Source organism: Pan paniscus, chromosome 1, assembly GCF_029289425.2.
Source record: "Pan paniscus chromosome 1, NHGRI_mPanPan1-v2.0_pri, whole genome shotgun sequence".
Lineage (NCBI taxonomy): Eukaryota > Metazoa > Chordata > Mammalia > Primates > Hominidae > Pan > Pan paniscus.
The window spans coordinates 194,265,205-194,290,654 of NC_073249.2; the positions used below are offsets into that span (position 1 = coordinate 194,265,205).

General features: G+C 45.8%; 1 protein-coding gene across 10 annotated transcripts in view; it reads right to left on the reverse strand.

The window, feature by feature from the left end:
* The window catches only part of ZBTB8A (zinc finger and BTB domain containing 8A), a 69,385-nt gene extending 50,551 nt beyond the window's left edge, over window positions 1-18,834 (reverse strand). For 2 of the 10 annotated variants that reach the window (XM_055102959.1, XM_055102943.2), the window contains exons 1-3: window positions 18,747-18,834; window positions 18,387-18,487; window positions 4,179-4,260 (exon numbers count right to left, since the gene is read on the reverse strand). The gene's annotated coding sequence lies outside the window, so the exon portion shown is untranslated. Of the gene's footprint in view, window positions 1-4,178; window positions 4,261-17,498; window positions 17,730-18,386 lie in introns of those variants that run through there. The other 8 variants (XM_063593100.1, XM_003812972.5, XM_008965514.4 and 5 more) reach the window with 8 other exon arrangements.
* Between the last annotated feature and the right edge of the window lie 6,616 nt (window positions 18,835-25,450).

Genomic DNA, 25,450 nt, shown 5'->3' on the forward strand with positions numbered 1-25,450 from the left:
ATGGACCAGGTGCGGTGGCTTACACCTATAATCCCAGCACTTTGGGAGGCTGAAACAGGTAGATGTTTGAGCTCAGGAGTTTGAGACTAGCCTGGGCAACATGGTGAAACCTCATCTCTACAAAAAAAATATAAAAACTAGCTGGGTATGGTGGCACGGGCCTGTAGTCCCAGCTACTTGGGGGCTGAGGTGGGAGGATCACTTGAGCCCAGGAGTTGGAGGTTGCAGCGAGTTCGGATTATGCCACTGCCCTTTAGCCTCAGGGACAGACCAAGCAACATTTTATTTAAATTAAATGTTATTTAATGTTTATTTAAATTAAATGTTAATGAGATGGTTTCTATACATGTACATTTAGCATTATTTGCCCTAGAATCCAAGGCAAAACAAAAACAAAATCCCAGAGAAACACAAATTATTTATATAGTTCTCACATTATCTTTTTGAGATGGAGTCTGGCTCTGTTGCCCAGGCTGGAGTGCAATGGCATGACCTTGGCTCACTGCAACCTCTGCTTCCCAGGTTCAAGTGATTCTCCTGCCTCAGCTTCCCAAGTAGCTGGGACTACAGGCGCACACCATCACGCCCGGTTATTTTTGTATTTTTAGTAGAGACGGGGTTTCACTATGTTGGCCAGGCTGTTCTCGAACCCCTGACCTCAAGTGATCCACCTGCCTTGGACTCCCAAAGTGATGGGATTACAGGTGTGAGCCACCGCAACTGGTCTTTTCCCCTTCCCTTTCATCCTTGAATGCGTATGATTCAAAAATAAGAAAACACTCTACTGACACGGAAAGTTAAGAAAGTTAAGTTCCCTTGTATTATATATATTGGTCTATACCTTGCTTTTTCTTTTTTGTTTTTTTTTGTTGAGACGGAGTCTTGCTCTGTCCCCAGACTGAAGTGCAATGGCACAATCTCGGCTCACTGCAACCTCCACCTCCCAGGTTCAAATGATTCTTCTGCCTCAGCCTCCCGAGTAGCTGGGACTAGAGGTGCCCGCCACCACGCCCGGCTAATTTCTGTATTTTTAGTACAGACAGGGTTTCACTATGTTGGCTGGAACTGTCTTGATATCTTGACCTCATGATCTACCTTGCCTCGGCCTCCCAAAGTGCTGGGATTACAGGCGTGAGCCACTGTGCCTGGCCCTATACCTTGCTTTTTCTTAAATTAAGTTTGAGACCAGGATGGCAGAATAGATTTTTAAAAATTGGCTGGGCATGATGGTGCATGCCTGTGGTCCCAGCTACTTGGGAGGCACAGACAGTGGATTGCTTAGGCCCAGGAGTTGGAGGCTGCAGTGAGCTATGGTAATACCACTGCATGTCAGCTTGGGCAACAGAGCAAGACCCTGTCTCTAAAAAATAAAAAATTGTGGCCGGGCATGGTAGATCACACCTGTCATCCTAGCACTTTGGGAGGCCGAGGTGAGTGGATCACGAGGTCAGGAGTTCGAGACCAGCCTGGCCAACATGGTGAAACCCTGTCTCTACTAAAAATATAACAATTAGCCACAGTGGCGCATGCCTGTAATCCTAGCTACTCAGGAGGCTGAGGCAGGAGAATCGCTTGAACCCGGGAGGTGGAGGTTGCAGTGAGCTGAGACCACGTTACTGCACTCCAGCCTGGGGGACAGAGTGAGACTCTGTCTCAGAAAAAAATAAATAAAAATAAAAAATTGCATGTGCCTGTAGTCCCAGCTACTTGGGAGGCTGAGGTGGGAGCGTCACTTGAGCCCAGGAGGTTGAGGCTGCAGTGAGCAGTGATTGCACCACTGCACTCCAGCCTGGGCACACATACAAGTGTCTCAAAAAAAAATAATAAATTAAAATTAAAAATTTTTTTTAATTTGAAACAAGAAATTGGGAAGTCCAGAGTCCAGAGAAATAACTGGTTTAGAAGAAAAGCAACGACTTTGGTTTTATGTATGTTGGATTTCAGAGGAATGGGAAATCAGGTAGATATGGCCAGGAGGCCACTAGAAATGCTGGTCTGAAGTTCACAGGGACACTCAGAGTTGAAGATAGAGGAGTAAGAGAATCTGCAAATAGCAATTAGGCTGTTAGCAGAAATGAAGGGGCTCAGAGGAAGCATGGGCTGAGAGGGGAACCTGGAGGATTGCCCATGATTGTGCGGCAGGATGGGGAAAAGATGCCAGTGTTACAGACAAGAAATTACAGGGAGAATGAAAAGAGCTTTGTGACACATTAGCCAAGGGTGGAGAATTTCAAGACAGATGCAGTGAAGGGGTTAAAGGACCAACAGGCAGTAATAAAGCAGCTACCTGCATTGTCTCATTTAATCCTCACATGCAACCTATTGGGGAGATGGTATTATTATTATTATTATTTTTGAGACGGAGTGTCGCTCTGTCGCCCAGGCTGGAGTGCAGTGGCACCATCTCGGCTCACTGCAAGCTCCGTCTCCCGGGTTCACGCCATTCTCCTGCCTCAGCCTCCCAAGTAGCTGGGACTACAGGCGCCTGCCACCACGCCCGGCTAATTTTTTCTATTTCTACTAGAGACAGGTTTTCACCGTGTTAGCCAGGATGGTCTCGATCTCCTGACCTCGTGATCCGCCCGCCTCGGCCTCCCAAAGTGCTGGGATTACAGGCGTGAGCCACTACACCTAGCTGGGAGATGGTATTATTATCCCCATTTTACAGAAAAGGGCTTTAACCCAGACAGTGACGTCAAGGCTGCATGATGCAGCTGTGGGAGGTCAGAATTCTGACACTGGTTCTACCACTAAATTAGTATTATGTCCATGGGCAAGTAACTCATGTTTCTAGGCTTAACATCCTTCTCTGCAAATTAAAAGGACTGATCTAGATAATCTCCAGTTCTTAATAATACGAGTATGTGATTAAGTTAGAATGGGAGAAATACATACACAAGAGAGGCAGTGAATTAAAAAATGTAGTTCCATACAATTGCCTGGATCCCAGTTTAAAAAAAAGATAAAGCCGGGTGCGGTGGCTCAGGCCTGTAATCCCAGCGCTTTGGGAGGCCAAGGTGGGTGGATCACCTGAGGTCAGGAGTTCGAGACTAGCCTGACCAACATGGTGAAACCCAGTCTCTACTAAAAATACATAAATTAGCCAGGCTTGGTGGCAGGTGCCTGTAATCCCAGTTACTCTGGAGGCTGAGGCAGAACTGCTTGAACCTGGGAGGTGGAGGTTGCCTCTGCACTCCAGTCTGGCCGACAGAGCCAGACTACATCTCAAAAATAAATAAATAAATAAATAAATAAAAGATTGAAATGTAGTTCAAATATGTATGCTGGGTGTTAAAAAAAAATTCGGCCCACATTCATAAGGATACACTACACCTCCTTAAGAGAGTATTCAAAATAAAGATGTCATTAAAAAAAATTAGCAATCAGTGAACAGGGAGACCAAAAAAATCAGAACGCTGAACATCTTAGACAGTGAATTTCCAAGAAATAAATCCATTCTCTGATATATAAAATCTGCAACTACAAAATTTTACCCTTTTTTTTTTTTTTTTTTTTTTTTTGGAGACAGTCTTGCTCTGTTGCTCAGGCTGGAGTGCACTGGTGTGATCTTGGCTCACTGCAATGTCCGCTGCCCGGATTCAAGTGATTCTCCTGTCTCAGCCTCACAAGCACCTGGGATTATAGGCGCCCAGCACCACGCCCGGCTAATTTTTGTATTTTTAATAGAGACGGGGTTTTGCCATGTTGGCCAGATTGGTCTCAAACTCCCGACTTCAGGTGATCCTCCTGCCTTGGCCTCCCAAAGTGCTGGGATTACAGGCGTGAGCCACCGTACCCAGCCCAAAATTCTACCTTTTTTTTTTTTTTTTTTGAGACAGAGTTTCGCTCTTGTTGCCCAGGCTGGAGTGCAATGGTGCCATCTCGGTTCACCGCAACCTCCACCTCCCGGGTTCAAGCAATTCTCCTCCCTCAGCCTCCCAAGTAGCTGGGATTACAGGCATGTGCCACCATGCCCGGCTAATTTTGTATTTTCAGTAGAGACAGGGTTTCTCCATGTTGGTCAGGTTGGTCTCGAACTCCCGACCTCAGGTGATCTGTCTGCCTTGACCTCCCAAAGTGCTGGGATTATAGGCGTGAGACACCGCGCCCAGCCCCAGAATTCTACTTTTTATCTATGCATTTAAGTGAGGTAGATGAAGAATTAAAATTTGTCATACCTGGAAATTTATGAATGCTGCTCTTGAATGGAGTAAAAAAGGGAAGATTCTAAGTCAAAGAGTCTGTGTTTGGAGGATTGTCCTGTAGAGAGAGAAAACATATTTATAATGTACTTTTGTCATAAGAGGCAGAAAGATCTGCTAAGGTACATAATATTTATTTAAATAAACTATATAAGGGCCAGGCACAGTAGCTCACACCTGTAATCCCAACACTCTGGGAGGCCAAGGCGGGCAGATAACCTGAGGTCAGGAGTTTGAGACCAGCCTGGCCAATATGGTGAAACCCCATCTCTACTAAGTATACAAAAATTAGCTGGGCATGGTGGCAGGTGCCTGTAATCCCAGCTACTCAGGAGGCTGAGGAGGGAGAATTGCTTGAACTCGGGAGGCAGAGGCTGCAGTGAGCTGAGACTGTGCCACTGCATGCCAGCCTGGGTGACAGAGCAAGACTCCGTCTCAAAAAAAAAAAAAATTATATAAGAGCCTCTGTCAGATACAATTTTTAACATGTAAAAATAGATGATCTGACACAAATTATTATTAATAATAGTTAATAATAGTTAATAGAAAATCATTAATAATTAATATTAATATATAATATAGAACAAATATGTAATATATAATGATTTAAAATATAATATACAATATAAATAAATCATTAATATTATTAATAATAGAATGATCATTTGGCTTCAAATTGGCTTGGAACTCTTTTTAAAGAAATATATACATTTTATATACATATTTTTATGTTTTTTATATATAACTTTTTAACCTCAATCTTAATATTAAAGTTTATAAGAGATTTCCAATATTAAAATATACTATGGCAAATCAAAAGCAATCCGTTTTTTCGTTTCGTTTTGGTGTTTTTGAGATGGAGTCTCACTCTGTCGCCCAGGCTGGAGTGAAATGGCGTGATCTCGGCTCACTGCAACCTCCGCCTCCCTGGTTTGAGCAATTCCCCTGCCTCAGCCTCCCGAGGAGCTGGGATTACCGGCACACACCATCACGCCTGGCTAATTTTTTTGTATTTTTAGTAGAGACGGAGTTTTTCCGTGTTGGCCAGACTGGTCTCGAAATCCTGACCGACCTCAGGCAATCTTCCTGCCTGGGCCTCCCAAAGTGCTGAGATTACAGGCGTGAGCCACCACGCCTGGCCATTTGGTTTATTTTTTGAGACAGTCTCACTTTGTCACTCAGGCTAGAGTGCAGTGGCACAATCACGACTCACTGCAGCCTTGATCTCCCAGGCTTAAGTGATTCTCCCTCTTCAGTCTACCAAGTAGTTGGGACTACAAGTACCCACCACCAAGCTTGGCTAATTTTTGTATTTTTTAGAAAGATGAGGTTTCGTCATGTTGCCCAGGCTGGTCTCAAACTCCCGGGCTCAAGCGATCCCCCGACTTCGGCCTCCAAAAGTGCTGAAATTATAGGCATGAGCCACTGTCCCTGGCCCAAACATACTTTTTAACTTTGACAAGAAAATAAACTTAAGACAACACTATTCAAAGGCAGGCCAGCAGATGAAACCAAGATAGTAAGTCCTATTGCTCTTTTCCTCCAAATGTCATCAATGTGTTTTGGAAGAAAACTGAACAGAATAGCTTTAAAAATTCAACATATCTTGAAAAAAAAAGAAAGTACAGGTAAGTATAAACAAGAGGAGCTGGGCCCAGTGGCCCATGCCTGTAATCCCAGCATTTCAGGAGGCAGAAGCAAGAAGGTCACTTGAAGCCAGGAATTCCAGACCAGCGTAGGGAACATAGTGAGACCTATCTCTAAATAAATAAATACGAAAACAAACTGAAATAACTTTTTATTTTTTTTGAGATGGAGTTTCGCTCTTGTTGCCCAGGCTGAAGTGCAATGGTGTGATCTTGGCTCACCACAAACTCTGCCTCCCGGGTTCAAGTGATTCTGCCTCAGCCTCCCGAGTAGCTGGGATTACAGGTATGCACCACCACACCGGGCTCATTTTGTATTTTTAGTAGAGATGGTATTTCTCCATGTTAGTCAGGCTGGTCTCAAACTCCCAACCTCAGGTGATCCACCCACCTCAGCCTCCCAAATTGCTGGGATTACAGGCATGAGCCACCATGCCCAGTATTTTTTTTTTTTTTTTTTTTTTTGAGAGAGTCTCACTCTGTCACTCAGGCTAGAATGCAGTGGTGTGACCATGGCTCATTATGGCCCTGACCTCTCAGGCTCAAGTGATCCTCCAGCCTTAGCCTTCTGAGTAGCTGAGACTAGAGGTCTACCAGGCTAAATTTTGTATTTTTGTAGAGACAGGGTTTTTCCATATTGCCCAGGCTGGTCTTGAAATCCTAGGCTCAAGTGATCCTCCCACCTTGTTGGAATAATAGGCATGAGCCACTGTGCCTGGCCCAAAATTAATAGTTTTTGAGAACAACCCGTTGCCACACTAAAAGCTCATCTGTCACCTAGCCCTAATGAGTTAGAAGGGCATTCAGAGAATGGTATTTACTTGGATTGCTTCACTGCTTCAACACTGCCACTTAAGGGCATATTAACTACTGTCCAGTGTACTGGGTGTGTACAGTGGTAATTTGTGGCTTTTTTTTTTTTTTTTTTTGAGACGGAGTCTCACTCCTGTTGCCCCGGCTGGAGTGCAATGGCGCAATCTTGGCTCACTGCAACCTCCGCCTCCCGGGTTCAAGCGATTCTCCTGCCTCAGCCTCCCGAGTAGCTGGGACTGCAGGAGCCTGCCACCACGCCCGCCTAATTTTTGTATTTTTAGTGGAGGCGGGGTTTCACCATATTGGCCAATCTGGTCTCGAACTCCTGACCTTGTGATCCGCCTGCCTCGGCCTCCCAAAGTGCTGGGATTACAGGCGTGACCCAACACGCCTGGCCTAATTTGTGGCTTTTTAAGAGAACTGATTTCTTTTTCCTTTTTCTTTTTGTTTTTGCTACAGGGTCTCATTCTCACCTAGGCTGGAGTACAGTGGCACGATCTTGGCTCACTGCAACCTCTGCCTCCCAGGTTCAAGGATGCTTGCACATCAGCCTTCCGAGGAGCTGGGACCACAGACGTGTACCACCACACCTGGCTAATTTTTTTGTATTTTTTGTAGAGATGGAGTCTCACCACGTTGCCCAGGGTGGTCTCGAACTCCTGGACTCAAGCAATCCACCCACCACCTTGACCTCCCAAAGTGTTGGGATTACAGGTGTGAGCCACTGCACCTGGCCAAAAGAACTGATTTCTGAGCATGGTCTGTGCCCTAAACAATTTTTACATGCTGATGGAATGCTATTTTTTTCAGATGACCACCAAGTTCCACTCTAGCAGATATTAGAGTTGATCTGTGGATGGACACTCAGGATCCTTTTTTTAAAGGGTCTCGATATATTGCCCAGGCTGGTCTTGAACTCCTGGGCTCAAGAGATCCGCCCACCTCGGCCTCCCAAAGTGCTAAGATTACAGGCATGAGCCACCGCGACCGGCATCAACATCCTTTCTAACTTCCTTCTGGAAACTAAAAAGTACATTTCCCAGACTCCTTTACAATTCAGTTTCCCCATGTGAAATGTGGCCTATCAATGAGATGTTCTGTGAGATCCGGAAGGCAGAAATGAGGTGGGAACCATCTTTCTTCTGTTTTGGCTGTTAATGCTGGCAAGCACATTTATGGAAACATTGTATTTTTTTCTCATAGCAGCATTCCAGTGTCAAAAGCTTCATGATTGTCAAGAGACAAACATGGTGAAGACAGGAGTCACTATTTGGTAGGAGTTCAGGGGAAGTTCAGGGGTAGCAGGGTTGTTTCCTTTTATTTATTTTCAGAGGCAGGGTCTCACTCTGTCATCCAGGATGAAGTGCTGAAGTGCAGTGGTGCACTCACAGCTCACCGTAAACTCGAACTCCTAGGCTCAAGGGGATCCTCCCACTTTGGCCTCTCAAAGTGCTGGATTACACTGCGCACGGCCTATAGCAGTTAGTCGACCCTTAAATTACACTAGCAATGTCATTGGCAGCCTCCTGATTCCCTCCCTGGGGGGCCTGTTGGGCAGTCTTTTTTTTTTTTTTGAGACGGAGTTTTACTCGTTGCCCAGGCTGGAGTGCAACGGTGTGATCTTGGCTCACCGCAACCTCTACCTCTTGGGTTCAAGCGATTCTCCTGCCTCAGCCCCCCAAGTAGCCGGGATTACAGTAACATCCCACCATGCGTGGCTAATTTTTATATTTTTAGTAGAGACGGGGTTTCACCATGTTGGCCAGGCTGGTCTCGAACTACTGACCTCAGGTGATCCGCCCGCCTCGGCCTCCCAAAGTGCTGGGATTACAGGCATGAGCCACAGCACCTAGCGAGGTGTTTTGTTTTGTTTTGAGACAGAGTCTGACTCTGTCCTCCAGGTTGCAGTGCAGTGACGTGATCTCGGCTCATGGCAACCTCTGCCTCCCGGGTTCAAGCGATTCTGTCTCTGCCTCTGGAGTAGCTAGGACTACAGGTGCGGGCCACCATACCCGGCTAATTTTTGTATTTTCAGTAGAGATGAAGTTTCACCATATTGGCTAGGCTGGTCTCAAACTCCTGACCTCATGATCCGCCTGCCTCAGCCTCCCAAAGTGCTGGGATTACAGGCATGAGCCACGGTGCCTGGCCCCGGCCAGGTATTTCTTTTTATCAATGTGAGCATGGACTAATACAGGGGCAATAATAATACCTATAGCTTATAGAGCTGCGAGATGGAGAATATTAGAAGCTAATCCAAGAAACGTGCTTATAACAGTGCCTGGCTTATAACAAGCCCTTGATAAATGTCAGCTATTATTATTATTATTAATTATCTAAACATTTAAAAACACTGCTTTCAATGAGTACAAAATGTAAACATTTTAGAGTTTTATTGCCACACATTTTCTTGTCTTATACAAATGGGGATACAGAAAGGAGGCTCACGCCTGTAATCCTAGCACTTTGGGAAGCTGAGGCGGGTTTATCACCTGAGGTCAGGAGTTCAAGACCAGCCTGGCCAACATGGCAAAACCCCATCTCTACTAAAATACAAAAATTAGCCGGGCATGATGGCGGGTGCCTGTAATCCCAGCTACTCAGGAGGCTGAGACGGGAGAATTGCTTGAACCCCGGAGACAGTGGTTGCAGTGAGCCGAGATTGCACCACTCCACTCCAGCCTGGGCGGCTGAGTGAGACTCTGTCTCAAAACAAAAACAAAAACAAAAAATGTGGATACAGGAAAAAAAAATGTTTTTTGACTGGTTTCATCATATTCATGTACCTAGAGAGAGTGAGAGCGATCATTTCAAAACTACATGTGTACCTGGGAATAGCAACGCTCGACTCCAACTAGTCAATTGCAGACCTCACCTTAAGGAAGGATTATTCTTTTTTTTTTTTTTTTTTTTTTAATTTGAGATGGAATCTAGCTCTGTCGCCCAAGCTGGAGTGCAGTGGTGCAATCTCGGCTCACTGTAACCTCTACCTCCCGGGTTCAAGTGATTCTACTGTCTCAGCCTCCTAAGTAGCTGGGATTACAGGTGCCCGCCACCATGCCCAGCTAAGTTTTGTATTTTTAGTAGAGATGGGGGTTTCACTGTTTTGACCAGGCTGGTCTCGAACTCCTGACCTCATGATCCGCCTGCCTCGGCCTCCCAAAGTGCTGGGATTACAAGTGTGAGCCACTGCGCCTGGTCTTTTTTTTTTTTTTTTTTTTTTTTTGCTTTGTTTGTTTTTTGTTTTAGACAGAATCTTTCTCTGTTGCTCAGGCTGGAGTGCAGTGGTGAGATCACAGCTCACTGCAGCCTTGACCTCCCCGGGCTCAGGTGATCCTCCCACCTCAGCCTTCTGAATACAAGTGTGTGCCAAATTATTCTTGAGAAACCATTTTTGCCTTTTTTTCTTTCTTTTTTTTTTTTTTTTTTTTTTGAGATACAGACTTGCTCTGTCACTCAGGCTGGAGTGCAGTGGCCTGAGAATGAGATCTATAACCTAAAATAAGATTTGCAACCTAAAAGTTTATGTTTTAATGTTGCTGAGTACAGTGGCTCGAACCTGTAGTCCCAGCTACTCAGGAGGCTAAGGCAGGAGGGAGGATCCCTTGAGCCCAGGAGTTCGAGGCTGCAGTGAGCAATGCTCATGCCACTGCACTCTAGCCTGGGCAACAGGGCAAGACTCCATCTCTACTAAAAAAAAAAAAAAAAAAGAAAGAAAAGAAAATTTAAGTGTTTATACTTAGAATACTACTCTAATGTATATATTTAAAAAGTCATGGATAAAATTATGGTTTAGTTTGGTTTGCTGAGGTATCTTCTGGTGATGAAAAATACATTGTAGATTTTGGAATAAAACTTCCCCCAGCCGGGCATGGTAGCTCATATCTATAATCCTAGCACTTTGGAAGGCCCAGGCAGGAGGATCACTTGAGCCCAGGAGTTCGAGACCAGCCTGGGCAACATGGCGAGACCTCATCTCTACAAATAATTAAAAAATTAGCCAGGTGTGTGGTAGTATATGCCTGTGGTCCCAGCTACTCAGTAGGCTGAGGTGGGAGGATCACTTGAGCCTGAGAGGCTGAGGCTGCAGTGAGCTGTGATTGTGCCACTGCACTCCAGCCTGGGCAACAGGGCGAGACCCTGTCTCAAAAACAAAAACAAAAAACTTCCCCCAGATATTCTGGAACTGTAAGAATTTTATGTTGGACCTAGTCCAACAGCGCCAGGGAGACAGAGGGAACTGAAGGTGATATAAGGCATCTGCTATGCCCTCCGTGTTTCACATGCTGCTGAGAGCCACAGGATTCAAAGCAATGGAGGTTTTCTGAAGGGTCAGAAAAACAGCCGAAAGAAAACAACTTCATCTTTTGATACAATCATTAATTTTACATTGTTCTGAACTCCACAGCAGTATATTTTCCTTTTTTAAATTCTTGAGACAAGGTCCCACCAGCCTGGAGTGCAGTGGTACGATCTTGGCTCACTGCAGCCTTGGCCTCCGGGGCTCAAGTGATCCTGCATCAGTCTCCCACATAGGTGGGACTATAACAGTGTACCACCATGTCTGGCTCTTTCTATATTTTAACAGAAAAATCTTTATTTATTTATTTATTTATTTTTTTGAGACAGAGTCTCACTCTGTTACCCAGGCTGGAGTGCAGCGGCATGATCTTGGCTCACTGCAACCTGCCACTCCTGGGTTCAAGTGATTCTCGTGCCTCAGCCTTCTGAGTAGCTGGGATTACAGGCACGCACCACCACATCTGGCTAAATATTATATTTTTAACAGAGACAGGGTTTCGCCATGTTGGCCAGGCTGGTCTCAAACTCCTGGCCTCAAGTGATCTGCCCGCCTTGGCCTCCAAAAGTGCTGGGATTACACGTGTGAGCCACTGTATGTGGCCGTTTTACTCTATTTTTATGAGAAGGGCAGATACTCAAATTGGCAGGTGAAACGCATTTTATTCAAGACATATTTATTGAGCAACTACTCTATACCAGACTATACCTGGTCCTGAGAATATAGAGGTGATGAAATGTCAAAGGTCAGTGCTCACTTTCAAGCAGCTCACTGTCTAGTAGGAGAGAGAGAGAGTCAGAGAAGAGACAGGAAGAGAAGAGACTTCTAGACAAAGTGACAATACAATGAAGAAAATACTCATAGTAGAAGGGAACTGTAAAACAAAGAAAGCAAATGATTGTACCTGGGAGTACTGAGAAACATTTCCAAAAGGCTCAACGTTTAGGTTGGGTCTTGAAGGATGAAAAGAAGTTTATACATGAGAAAGAGGGCAAAAGGCATTCTAGCCAGAGAGAGCACCAAATGGGAAGGCAAAAACAGCGTATTAAACAGCATGGCCTCCTAGGGGATGGTAAGAAGTTTGCTATAGCTAGAGACTGTGGGCCTACAGAAGGATGGCAGAAGATGAAACTAGAAAAGTATGTAAGAGCTAGATCTTGGAAGCCCCTCCAGTTTTGGGGGTTCTGAGGCACTTCTGAAGGATTTTAAAAAGAAGAAACACAGGATTATAGGTCTACCAATCATTAGCTGTGTGACTTTGTCAAGTTACTTAACTCTAAGCATTGGTTTCCTTTTTGTAAAATGAGGTTATTGACTGTTTAGAGGCTCTAAGGAAGTCTGTTAAGAGGATTAAATAAGATAATCGCTAAAATAAATAAGATTAAATAAGACAAATAGAAATAAGCACATGAAGAGATGTTTAGCATCATTAATCATTAGAGAAATGCAAATCAAAATCACAATGAGATACTACCTCACACCCACTAGGATAGTTTGCTACAATAATTTTTAAAAAATTTTTTCTTCTTCTTTTTCTATATTTTTTTTTCCATGTTTTTCCAGAGATATAATAATTTTTTAAAAAACATGAAAATACTAAGTGTTGGCCAGAGTATAGATAAATAAGAACCTTCACACACTGCTGGTGGAAATATAAAATGGTACAGCAACTTTGGAAAACAGTCTGGGAGTTCCTCAAATGATTAAACATGGAGTTATCATATGACCCAGCAATTTCACTCCTAGGTATATATTCAAGAGTAATGAACACATATGTCTACACAGAAACTGATACACGAATGTTTATAATAGCATTATTTGTAACAGCTAAGAGGTGGAAACAATCCAAATGTCCATCGATGGACAGGTGGGTAAACAAAATGTGGTATACCCATACAATGGAATGTAACTCGGCCATAAGAAGAATGAAGTACTGATATGGTCATGCGCCGCATAACATTTTGGTCAACAACTGACTACATATACAACGGTGGTCCCATAAGATTATAATACCATATTTTTATTGTACCTTTCCTGTGTTTATTTATTTGTTTATTTATTTTTGTAGACAAAGTCTTGCTCTATCCCCCAGGCTGGAGTGCAGTAGCACCATCTCAGGTCACTGCAACCTTCGCCTCCTGGGTTAAAGCAGTTCTCCTGCCTCAGCCTCCTGAGTAGCCGGGATTACAGGCACCCACCGCCATGCCTGGCTAATTTTTGTATTTTTAGTGGAGACGGGGTTTTGCCATGTTGGCCAGGCTTGTCTTGAACTCCTGACCTCGGTGATCCACCCACCTTGGGCTCCCAAAGTGCTGGGATTACAGGCGTGAGCCACTGTGCCCAGCTTTCCTGTGTTTAGATATGTTTAGATACACAAATACTTACCATTGTTTTACAAATGCCTATAGTATTATGCTATACAGGATTGTAGCCTAGGAGCTATAGGCTATACCATACAGCCTAGGCGTGTAGTAGGCTATATCAGCCAGGTTTGTGTAAGTACATTCTATGATGTTCACACAACAACAAAAATCACCTAACAACACATTTCTCAGAACATATCCCCATCAAGTGACATATGACTGTATATACTACAACATGGGTGAACCTTAAAAACCTCATGCTGGCTGGGAACAGTGGCGTGAGCCTGTAGTCCCAGCTACTTGGGAGACTGAGGCAGAGGACTGGTTGAGCCCAGGAGGACAAGGATGTAGTGAGCCAGGATTACGCCACCACAATCCAGTATGGGTGACAGTGAGATCCTGTCTCTAAAAAACAAACAAGTCTGGGTGCAGTGGCTCATGCCTGTAATCCCAGCACCTTGGGAGGCCGAGGCGGGCGGATCATGAGGTCAGGAGATCGAGACCATCCTGGTGAACACGGTGAAACCCTGTCTCTACTAAAAATACAAAAAATTAGCCGGGCATGGTGGCAGGTGCCTGTAATCCCAGCTACTCGGGAGGCTGAGGCAGGAGAATGGCGTGAACCCAGGAGGCGGAGCTTGCAGTGAGCCGAGATCGCGCCATTGCACTCCAGCCTGGGTGACAGAGCGAGACTTTGTCTAAAAACAAAAAACCTGATGCTAAGTTACAGAAACTAGTCATAAAAAATACATATTTTATTTATGATTTTATTCACATGAAATGCCCAGAATGGGTAGATCCACATAGGAAGTAGATGAGGGGTTATCAGGAGCTAGGGAGACATGGGAATAGGAGTGACTGTTAACAGGCATGGGGTTTCTTTATGCAAATGATGAAAATGTTCTGGAGTTAAGAGGGTCATGATGGTTGCACAATTTTGTGACCATATCAAAAAACTGAATTGTACACTTTAAAAGGGGTAAATTTTATGGCGTAAGAGTTATATCTCAGGCCAGGTGCAGTGGCTCACACCTGTAATCCCAGCACTTTGGGAAGCTGAGGCGGGTGGATCACCTGAGGTCAGGAGTTTGAGACCAGCCTGACCAACATGGTGAAACCCCATCTCTACTAAAAATACAAAAAATTAGCCGGGCATGGTGGCAGGCGCCTGTAATCCCAGCTGCTTGAGAGGCTGAGGTAGGAGAATCGCTTGACCCTGGGAGGCGGAGGTTGCAGTGAGCCCAGATCGCACCATCGCACTCCAGCCTGGGCAACGAGAGTGAAACTCCGTCTCAAAAAAAAGAGTTATATCTAAAAAAAAAAATAGGAATTGTCCTATACACTGGGGTCAGTTACAACCTGATATTCACATTGAAAGGATTTTAACATAACATGCATTCATAGTAGTACTCTTGAGTCATCAAAAAAGGTTTAAGTTATTTTCAGAATTATGTGATTAGGTCATGGAAATCGGTAATGCATTTCAGATTTTCTTCTTTCAGTAGAGTGACTTTATACGTTGAAACAGCAAGTTAGATCAATTTATATGGGACATCCAAAATCCAAATGGAAACATTTTAAATATCTGTAAGAGTTAAATATTATAATAGTCCCAAGAATATAACAGAATTCAAGATTTCCATGAAGTTCAATGATCTTTAAAAAGGTGGTTGGGAAAGACAATTACACATTTTAGGAACCATTAAGTTCGAAAGTCTTTGGAATAGAAGCAAATGACATGTATTTCTATGAGTAGACTGAAGATTTAAGTAGCGAGTGTAACTTGAACTAAGGTTGTCGTTGTGAAGATCAACTCTCTTTTTTTGAGACGGAGTCTTGCTCTGTCGCCCAGGCTAGAGTGCAGTGGCGCAATCTCGGTTTACTGCAACCTCTGCCTCCCAGGTTCAAGTGATTCTCCTGCTTCAGCCTCCCGAGTAGTTGTGATTACAGGTGCCTGCCACTGTGTGCTAATTTTTGTATTTTTAGTAAAGATGGGGTTTCACCTTCTTGTCCAGGCTGGTCTCGAACTCCTAACCTCGTGATCCACACCCCGCCCCCCCGACCCCCGAGGCCTTGGCCTCCCAAAGTGTTGGAATTATAGGTGTGAGCCACCACACCCGGCTGAGAAGATCAACTCTTTTAAGATATATAGTCATTAATCTAAAATTTAATGTGTCCCACCAGGGTCAGCAAAACTAATCTTGTTAGCCTGCTTAGCAAAAGTTCCTGAGTCATAAAGAACTTCAGCTAACTAGAGTGGTAATTGTATTCCTTGATGGATAAATGATCCTTCAGCTTTGGAAGATTTAGAATTAAGTACAGATGCTCTTCAACTGACGATGGGGTTACATTCCAATAAACCTATTTTAAGTTGAAAACATTGTAAGTTTAAAATGCATTTAATACCCCATTAAACCCACTGTAAAGTCAAAAAATCGTAAGTCAAGCCATTGTAAGTCAGTGATCGTCTGTATTAAAAACATTTAAGAGCTATGGTTTGAACATTTGTGTCCCCTCCAAAATTCATGTTGAAACTTCATCCCGATTGCAACGGTATCATCTTTAGGAGGTGATTGGGCCACGAAGACTCTGCCCTCATGGATGGAATTAGTGCCCTTATAAAAGCACCTGAGGGAGTGAGTTTGGCCTCTTTTGCCCTTCCATTCCTTCTGCCACGTGAGGACACAGCAGTCCTCCCATCCAGAGGATGCAGCAACACGGTGCCATCTTGGAAGCAAAGAGCAGCCCTCACTAGACACCAAACTGCCTAAACTTCCCAGCCTCCAGAAGTGTGAGAAATAAATTTGTTCTTTATAATTACCCAGTCCCAAAGTATTTTTATAGCTGCACAAATGGCCTGAGACAGAAAAGATTTAGAATTAATAAAAACACTTAAGAGAATCAAAACTATAGTTGAGGAAAGCCTCATTGAGAAGATGGCATTTGGGTAAAGTCCAAAGGAAGTAAGAGAGTCATGTGGGTGTCTGGGGGAAGAGTATTTCAGGCAAAGGGAACAGCAAGTGCAAAGGCCCTGAGGTGAGCAGGCAAGGAGGCATGGGGGAAGCAATGGGATATGGAGTCAGAAAGGGAAAGCAGATCATGAGAGAAGTAGGACATGGTGAGACCAGGTGCTTGTAAGGCTGCATAGACTATTATGGAGCTTTTGGCTTTTAAACTGCGTAAGATGGGGAGCCACTGACCAATTTTGAGCAGAAAAGTGGCAAAAGCTTCATTCAAGGGAATCAAACACATCAAATCTTTAAATATGATTAACATATCATTGTGTCACTGAGTTAAGTCTATTACACAGTTTTATCTAAAAATTAGATTTAAATGACATACGATGAATCAATATTACTCTATCTTACAAAGTTTTTGATGGCCCCAAATCATTATCAACAGCGAAGCTGGTGATTTCAGGGCTAGGAGATAAGGGTTAGTGGTGTGGCCTCCTTCCTGGAGTCCCTACTCATTATGCCTCCTGCTGACATTTTAGAGCACAATCCACCCAGACACCCATTTGATCAAGGGCCCTAAGCCAGATTCTCACTTCCCAGTTGCCACTTGTGTGGCCAGAGAGGTTCCCAGGAATAAAGACATCTGATCCCTGCTTATCAGTGAGGGGCTCTTGCTCCAGTCTACAAACGCATCCATACCTGAGGCATGGAGGAGATAAGACTGGAGCAGAAGCTTGCTGAGGATTTTGGAGGCTTTCCTGAAAAAGATCAGTTAAGGTTTTTAGAGCAGGGAAGCGCTGTGTAAGACTGGCCCTTCTAAAGACTCCTCTGGAGGTGCCTTAGGAGGGAAGGCAGGGCGGGAACAGGAGGCCCTGGGCGGCTATGGTCACCCTGGCCTAGAGGTGAAACGCCATGCTTCATACGTGTTCCCTCATCTGCAAAGTGGAATTACCGTCAGCCTGACTAGGTGGTTGTTTTATGTGAAATTAAGTGAAATAATTCATATAGGTGAAAGCACTCCATTTAAAGTTGTGCAACTATAAAGGTTTATCAAGCATAGAGGTGATACTGACGTGTGTGGTTAGAAGCCCACCAGGTGTGTGTGAATCTACCGCTTCCAAACGCGTCTTAGAATGATGTGGAGTAGGGCCATTGGAACAATCAGCGATACATAAGCGCATCTGAAGGGGAAGGGAACAAGCCGCTGACTAACTCACAAAAGAGGCGGTCCGCATGGGTAGAGATGAGCATGTAAGGTTCCGTCCAGAAGCCAAATAGTTGGGAGCTCAACATTGGTTAGGCGCGGTGAGTTCGCCCTCGGTTCTAAGCCCAGATGTCGCATCTTGACATAAAACCAAGGATGGAGGCTGCACCGAGAAACTCGGGCTACTGCCCTGGGAGCCAGGTTCCCCGGCAGCGCCCCTGGCCGCACCCGCAGAGACTCCGGCCCCGGCCCTGCCCTGCCCTCCCCGCGCGCCCCCGCGGCGGCCGCCCGTCTTTGCTCCGCGTAGCCCGAGCCCCTCCAGAGTCCGCGGCGCCCGACGGCTCCAGACACGCCCGGCGCCGTCCCCGCCGCCTTCCCGCCGCCGCCGCCAGGAGGCTCCGCGCGCCTTCCCGCCTTTCCCCGGGCCGGGCCGGGCGGCGAGGCGGGCGCGGGCGGCGACGGCGCGGCCATTGTCCCGCAGCCCCTCCCGGGCGCGCAGAAAGGGCCGGCCCCGCGGGCTGGGAGGCGCGGCCGGGCGCGGGGAGGGGCGGCCGGGAGCCGGTGCCCACCAACGCCCGCCGCCGCCCCGGGCTGGGCCCGCCGCCGCCGCCGCAGCCGCCCGCGCCTCCTCCGTGGCCGCCCACAGCCCCTCGGAGCCGGCGCCGCCGCCGCCGCCACTGCGCCCCGGGCTGCAAATGGCGCCCGCTCGCCTCGGCGCCTCCCGCCGCGCTCCCGGCCCGGGGACGTCTGGGGAAGGCGCGCCCGGGGCCCGCATCCCAGCACTGCCGCCGCCCGGGCCGTCAGAGCCCGCGGCGCCTCCGCCCGCGGCCAGGCTCGCGGCGGGTCCCGGGCAGCCCCGACGCCCGCCCGCCCTCCGCCGGCGCCGCGCGCAGCCACTTACCGCGGGCCGCGGCGCACCGGCTGGTCGCGCGCGCGGGCCGAGGGAAGATTCCTGGTTCTCGGCTGGGGAAGGACCCCCTTTCGAGGCCGTTCCTTTGCGCCCTAAAACAAGTAGCCCCAACGTGAGAGAAACAAAAGGTATTTGCTGACGTGGGCGTTGGACAGAAACGCCCGAGGGCTGGGGACACAATTAAAGGGGCAACGCACAGATTTCAGGCACCAACCAGCAGCTTCGCCCACTCCCCCTGCCCTTGCCCACACCCGCTGCACGCTCCAGAGACACCGGGGTGCCCAGATTCTCTAGCAGTTGACTGCGGATCATGATTTTAGTCAGGAGCTGAAATTTAAAATTGTACTTTACGTTGGGAAAGGCGCCTCCGGAGGGCAGAAGGGCTGGATTTCTAGGATCTGGGGATTTGGTTTAGGAAAGAGGGAGGGACTTAGGCGTGCCCACAATTACTGTATAAGTACATGTGACATTATTGTACTTAAGTTTAGCAACGTCAAATGCAAAAGATTTCCACAGAATTTTCCCTTGTACTGAAGCAGTTATTTTAGTTGAGGATAACCTTTTCTAAACCTGTACAGGTCAGAAGCATTTCATTTGAAGAGGAAAACCCAGAGAGGCCGAGATAAGAGAACATAATTCTTAGTTAAGTCCAGAGAAATATAAAATTAGTAAAAACAGCAAGTTGCGTCTTTTCCAATGCAAGCATTCATCGTACACCAAGATTCCTCTGACAAATTTACGTCTCTAATATTTAGAGTACAGATATCAGGTTATACATTTGCTAAAATAGTAAATCAATGGATTTTCACTGTTACTGTAGAAGCATTACTTCTATAAATTAGTTTTCTAGTTCCTTATGCTGGGGTCAGGTACTGAAAAGTACTGTGTTATAGTAAAACTGGAGGGAAAAGGTTCAAATTATCAAAACTTGCGTTTAGCTTTTAATGGATTCCTCTCCTGTTCAAAATCATTCATATTGGACAGTTTGTAACTTTGATTTCAGGAATAATTAGCTATGCATTTTGAGGATACAAGATATTCACAATTGTCTCTTAATGTCACTTCTGTGTCACTGCAGAGGTGCTTTGCTATTTAGTTGCATTTCCTCACCTTCTGAACAGGTAAGTAGAAACATTTGAAAACCATTAGGTGTCAGGTGTGTTGGATCAGATTACTCTGCTAGCGCCCCCATTGAGAATTCCCCCAGAAAGACCTGGACATGGTTTTAGCCAAAGGTTTTATTTTAGCCTTAGTTAATTAAAACATGCAAAAGAGTTCCACAAACATATTCCTCAAGAGAGCACATCAGGTTGGTGATAAACTCTTTGTTGAGGCCGGGTGTGGTGGCTCACACCTATAATCTCAGCACTTTGGGAGGCCGAGGTGGGCGGATCATGAGGTCAGGAGTTCGAGACCAACTTGGCCAACATGGTGAAACCCCCGTCTCTACTTAAAATACAAAAATTAGCTGGGCATGGTGGTGCGCGCCTGTAATCCCAGCTACTGGGGCAGCTGAACCAGGAGAATGGCTTGAACACAGGAGGTGGAGTTTGCAGTGAGCCAAGATTGTGCCACTGCACTCCAGCCTGGGTGGCGGAGCAAGACTCCATTTCAAAAACAAAAACAAAAACAACAAACAAAAATAACCTCTTTGTTGCAAGGAAGAGGTAATGAGAGTTTTGTCCCTCACCTTCATTCTCCTAGCTTTGGGAGCACGTTTCTGTATGCTAGAGCTCCACCATTAACCAGTGCTAGTCTCTTAAACTCTGTCTCCCACCCCACCCAACCCCCATCCCTGTTTCCACCTATTCAGTTCAAATCTTGAGGAAGATAATCCATTCCTTTTTTTTTTTTTTTTTTTGGAGACGGAGTCTTGCTCTGTCACCCAGGCTGGAGTGCAGTGATGCGATCTCGGCTCACTGCAACCTCCGCCTCCCAGGTTCAAGCAATTCTCTGCCTCAGCCTCCAGAGTAGCTGGGATTACAGGTGCCCGCCACCACGCCTGGCTAAGTTTTGTATTTTTAGTAGGGACAGGGTTTCACCAGGTTGCCAGGCTGGTCTTGAATCCTGACTTCGTGATCCGCCCTCATTGGCCTCCCAAAGTGCTGGGATTACAGGCATGAGCTACCGCACCTGGTTCCATTCCAATTTTAACAGTGCCTTCTAAGGGTAAAGTTTTTGCTCTAGGCTCTTGGAATGCAGTGGTGAGCAAAAAATTCACCAAGTCCCTGCTTTTATGGGATTTGCAGTCTAGTGGGGGAGACAGATGGTAATCAAATAAATGTATAATTTGAAAATTGGATAAGTCTGAAGGAAAGGTATGTCGTGTGATGAGAATATTGATGAAGTGGGGACCCGTCTCGTGAGGGAGAGGGTTTGTGTAAGGAGGACTTCCTTGAGGAGGTTATCTTGACTGGAAATCTGGAGTAGGAATTAACAGGCAAGCGTGTGAGTGGTCAGGAGCATTCCAGATAGAAGGAGCAAAATGGTGCTTGGTAGATGGGAATATAGCCTGAAAGGCTGATGAGACTGGAGTGCAACGTGAGGGAGAGAGACAAGAGATAAGATGGGAGAGGGAGGCAGGGGTCAGACCATCAGGGCCTTGTGGGGCCAGGTTAAGAACTTTGGGAGCCATTAATGTGTTTTAAGCTGCATGGGGTGTGTGTGCTATGATGGGGTAAGCATTTTGAAAAGATGACTGTGGAAGATAAATTAGAGGGAAGGAAGAGTGGATCACAGTGACCCAGCTAAGAGATGGTAGAATCTTGAACTAGAGTGGAGGTAGATAGAAGTGGGGAGATCAAGTGAGGTGGAGAGTTAAATATTAGAGATAATAGTTTGACTCTGGGAAATGAGGGAGAAGGAAGAGTCAAAGACAACTCCCAGCCTTTTGGAACTGGACAGATGGTGGTTCTGTTCACTGAGAGAGAGAGGACTAGAAGGGCAGGATTTAAAAAATTTTTAAATTAAAAAAAAAATTCCTACTTGAACCCAGGAGGTGGAGGTTGCAGAGAGCTGAGATCATGCCACTGTACTCCGGCCTGGGCAACAGAGTGAGACTCCATCTGAAAAAAAAAAGAAAAAAGAAATTTCATCATCAAAGTCATATAGGTGGGATGGGAATTAAAACCATGGATATGCGAGAGAGAATATCAAATGAGAAGCAAAGAAGGCTTAGGACCAAACCGCACCCATCTGGTGGGTGGTTAGAGGAAGCTGAAATTGCAAATGAGTGTGAGAAGACTGGAGAGGAAGGAAGAGACCTGGGATAATGTGATGGCATAAAAACTGAAAGAAGAGTCCAGACACAGCGGCTCATACCTGTAATGCCAGCACTTTGGGAGGCTGAGGCAGGAGGTTGGCTTAAGGCCAGGAGTTCCAGACTAGCCTGGGCAACATAATGAGACCCGATCTCTACAAAAAAAATAAAATAAATTAGCTGGGCTTGGTTGTTTGTGCCTGTAGTCTTAGCTACTTAGGAGGCTGAGGTGGAAAGATCGCTTGAGTCCAAGAGCTTTAGGCTGCAGTGAGCCATGATGGCATCACTACTACTCCAGCCTGGGTGACAGAGCGAGAACTCAGCTATAAAAATAAGGAAAAAAGGAAGAATTGGGCAGTAGTGCTAAATATTGCTAAGAGAACAAATCTAAAAGAAAATGTCCATTACATTTAACAAGTTGGAGATCATTGACTTTAGAGAACGTGATTAGGCTTAAAAGATGGGGTGGATTTCCAGATTAGAGGAATAAGTGGAGGATGAAGGAATAGAGATGATGAGAACAGACAATTCCTCTCAGAAACTGGTTTATGAAGGGGATGTTCCAGTTATTTTTACTGTGTAATAAACCAAACCAAACTTACTTAGTAGTAGAAAACTGAAGCTATTTTATTATGCTCCTGGATTCTGTGGGTCAGGTCACAGCAGGGGTGGCTTGTTTTTTTTTTCCTGTTGTCTGGAGCCTTAGCTGGGAAGACTTAAATGACTGGGGGTAACTTGAACTACTGGGAACTGGAATCATCTGCAGGTTTCTTCGCTCAAAGGTTTGGCACCTGGGCTGGGATCACTTGAAGGTTGGCTCAGCTGAGATTTGTCATCTAGAGCACCTACCCATGACCTCTCTGTGGGGCTGGGGCTTCCTGCAGCATGGCAGCTGGGTTCTGAGAGAGTGTGTCCAAGACAGGTAGGAGGGAGCTACATGACTTTTTCTGCCTATCTGTGGAAGTTGTCCCAGCCTACTAAGATTCAAGCAGAAGGGGGGCATAGTTGCTATCTCTAATGGAAAGAATGTCACAGAATTTGGGGTCATGTTTTAGAATTATTACAGGCAAAGAGAGATGGTGGTAGCTAGAAGGGGATATGTGTAAAAGAATTTTTTGTTTGTTTGTTTGAGATAGCTGTCGCTCAGGCTGGAGTGCAATGGCATGAACAGGGCTCACCGCAGCCTTGACCTCCTAGGCTCAAGCAATCTTCTTGCCTCAGCCTCCCAAGTAGCTGGGACTACAGGTGCACACCACAATGCCTAATTTTTTAATTTTATGTAGAGATGGGGATCTCCCTATATTGCCCAGGCTTGTCCCAAACTCCTGGGCTCAAACGATCCTCCCACCCCAGCCTCCTGAAGTGCTGGGATTACAGGTGTGAGCCACCAAGCCGGGCCAGTAATTTATTATACAGCAATAGATCACTTATACAGATTGTGGTACCTAGAAGTGTTGCCATAACAGAAACCTGAAAATGTGACTTTAGAACTAGACAGTGGGTGGAAGGGCTTTGAGGTGTTAGTGAAAGCTTGAAGAATCTTCTAAAAAAATAGACAACTTATACCGGGCGCAGTGGCTCATGCCTGTAATCCCAGCACTTTGGGAGGCCAAGGTGGGTGGATCACTCGAGGTCAGGAGTTCAAGACCGGCCTGGCCAACATGGTGAAACCCCATCTCTACCAAAAATACAAAAATTAGCCGGGCATGGTGGCAGATGCCTGTAATCCCAGTTACTTGGGAGGCTGAGGCCGGAGAATCACTTGAACCCAGGAGGCAGAGGTTGCAGGGAGCTGAGATTGCGCCATTGCACTCCAGCCTTGGTGACAGAGTGAGACTCCGTTTAAAAAAAAAAAAGAGACAACTTCTAATGGTCTTTGAGGAAGATGCAAGTGAGGGCTTACAGAAAAATCTACAAATCTTATGGAAATCTGAAGCAAAGGGAGTCCTTGATAGGTATTGGTTGGGAGTCGGGGGGAAGCAACACAGTTGTCTGCAATAAGGTGAAAAGTAGAAAATATTTGAACTTGGTGATCTAGCTAAGGAAGTTGAACTTGGTGATCTAGCTATAAAGCTTCCCCCCAGAGTGTTGAAGGAAACAGGTGGTTTCTCCTTGCTGCTTGTAGTAAAATGTGAGAGGAGAGAGATAAGCTAAAGGAAGGACTGTTAGACAAAAGGAAGCCAAAGTTTTCTGGCTTGGAAAATTCCCAGGCTCTTAAGGTGGCAAATGATGATATGATTAAGAAATGACTTCTGAGCAAAGTTTAAATTTAGAGTAATGTCAGCAAAACAAGTCTAAAGATGAAGTCAAGAATGTGGCTGTAAGATCCTTTGTTAAGTTTTCAGAAAGATCATAGATGGTACTTTAGAATACCATCCAGTTAGACAAAAAGTTCTCTGAAGAATTTAAGAGACTGGGCGCGGTGACTCACACCTGTAATTCCACACTTTGGGAGGCCGAGGCAGGAGGATTGCTTGAGTCTGGGAGTTTGAGACCAGCCTAGGCAACATAGTGAGACCTCGTCTCCACAGAAAAATTTAAAATTTTAAGTAAATAAATAAATAAAAATAAAGATAAAGAATGTAAGCATGTGACTTATAGATCATCTCAATCAAACAGTAGAGCTTCTAAGAAGCTTAAGGGGGCTGGGCACAGTGGCTCACGCCTGCAATCTCAGTACTTTGGGAGGCCAAGGCAGGCAGATTGCTTGAGGCCAGGAGTTCGAGACTAGCCTGAGCAACATAGTGAGGCCCTGTCTCTACAAAAACAAACAAAATTAACGGGACCTGGTGGCTCACGCCTGTAGTCCCAGCTACTCAGGAGGCTTGAGACTTGAGCCCAGGCAAGCTTAAGGGCTGTTCCTCAGCAGAGGCCCAAGGTAGAGAAGAGCTTATCTTGAAGAGATTTTTGGGGGTGTCTTTTGTCTAATGGAGTGAACCCCAAGCAGATTCACAAGACACCTACTGTGTTTCAAAGAGAATGTTCAGAGCTGGGCACGGTGGCTCCTGCCTGTAATCCCAGCACTTTGGGAGGCCAAGGCAGGAGGATCATTTGAGCCCAAGAGGTTGAGACCAGCCTGAGCAACACAGTGAGACCCCATCTCTACAAAAAATAAAAAATAAAGAACAATTAGCCAGGCATGGTAGCATGCACCTGTGGTCCCAGCCACTCCAGAGGCTGAGGCAGGAGGTCAAAGCTGCAGTGAACCGTGATCACACCACTGCATGCCAGCTTGGGTGACAGAGTGAGACCCTGTCTCAAACAAACAAACAAAGAAATAAATGAAATAACAATAAAGAAAGTGTTCAGAGGAGCACTGTCATGTTGGACTGAAATGGCCAGAGGCAGTACAAAATGATAGAAAATGGACCCCAAAAATTCTGGCAGGATACAATCTGTGAAAACTGCACAACTGTAAATATGAGCCACCTTTCTTTTTTTTTTTTTAATTTGAGACACGGTTTTGCTCTTGTTGCCCAGGCTGGAGTGCAATGGCGCGATCTCGGCTCATCGCAACCTCCGCCTCCTGGGTTCAAGCTATTCTCCTGCCTCAGCCTCCTGAGTAGCTGGGATTACAGACACCCACCACCATGCCCGGTTTTTTTTGTTTTGTTTTTGTATTTTTAGTAGAGACGGAGTTTCTCCATGTTGATCAGGCTGGTCTCAAACTCCCGCCTCAGGTGATCCAAAATATGGGCCACCTTTCATGCAAAAGGAAGGGTGATTCAGAGGGCAGAAATAAGAGCCCAGAAGGTAGAACCAAAAGTCAGGCATAATTATTCCCGGGCCCTTGTGT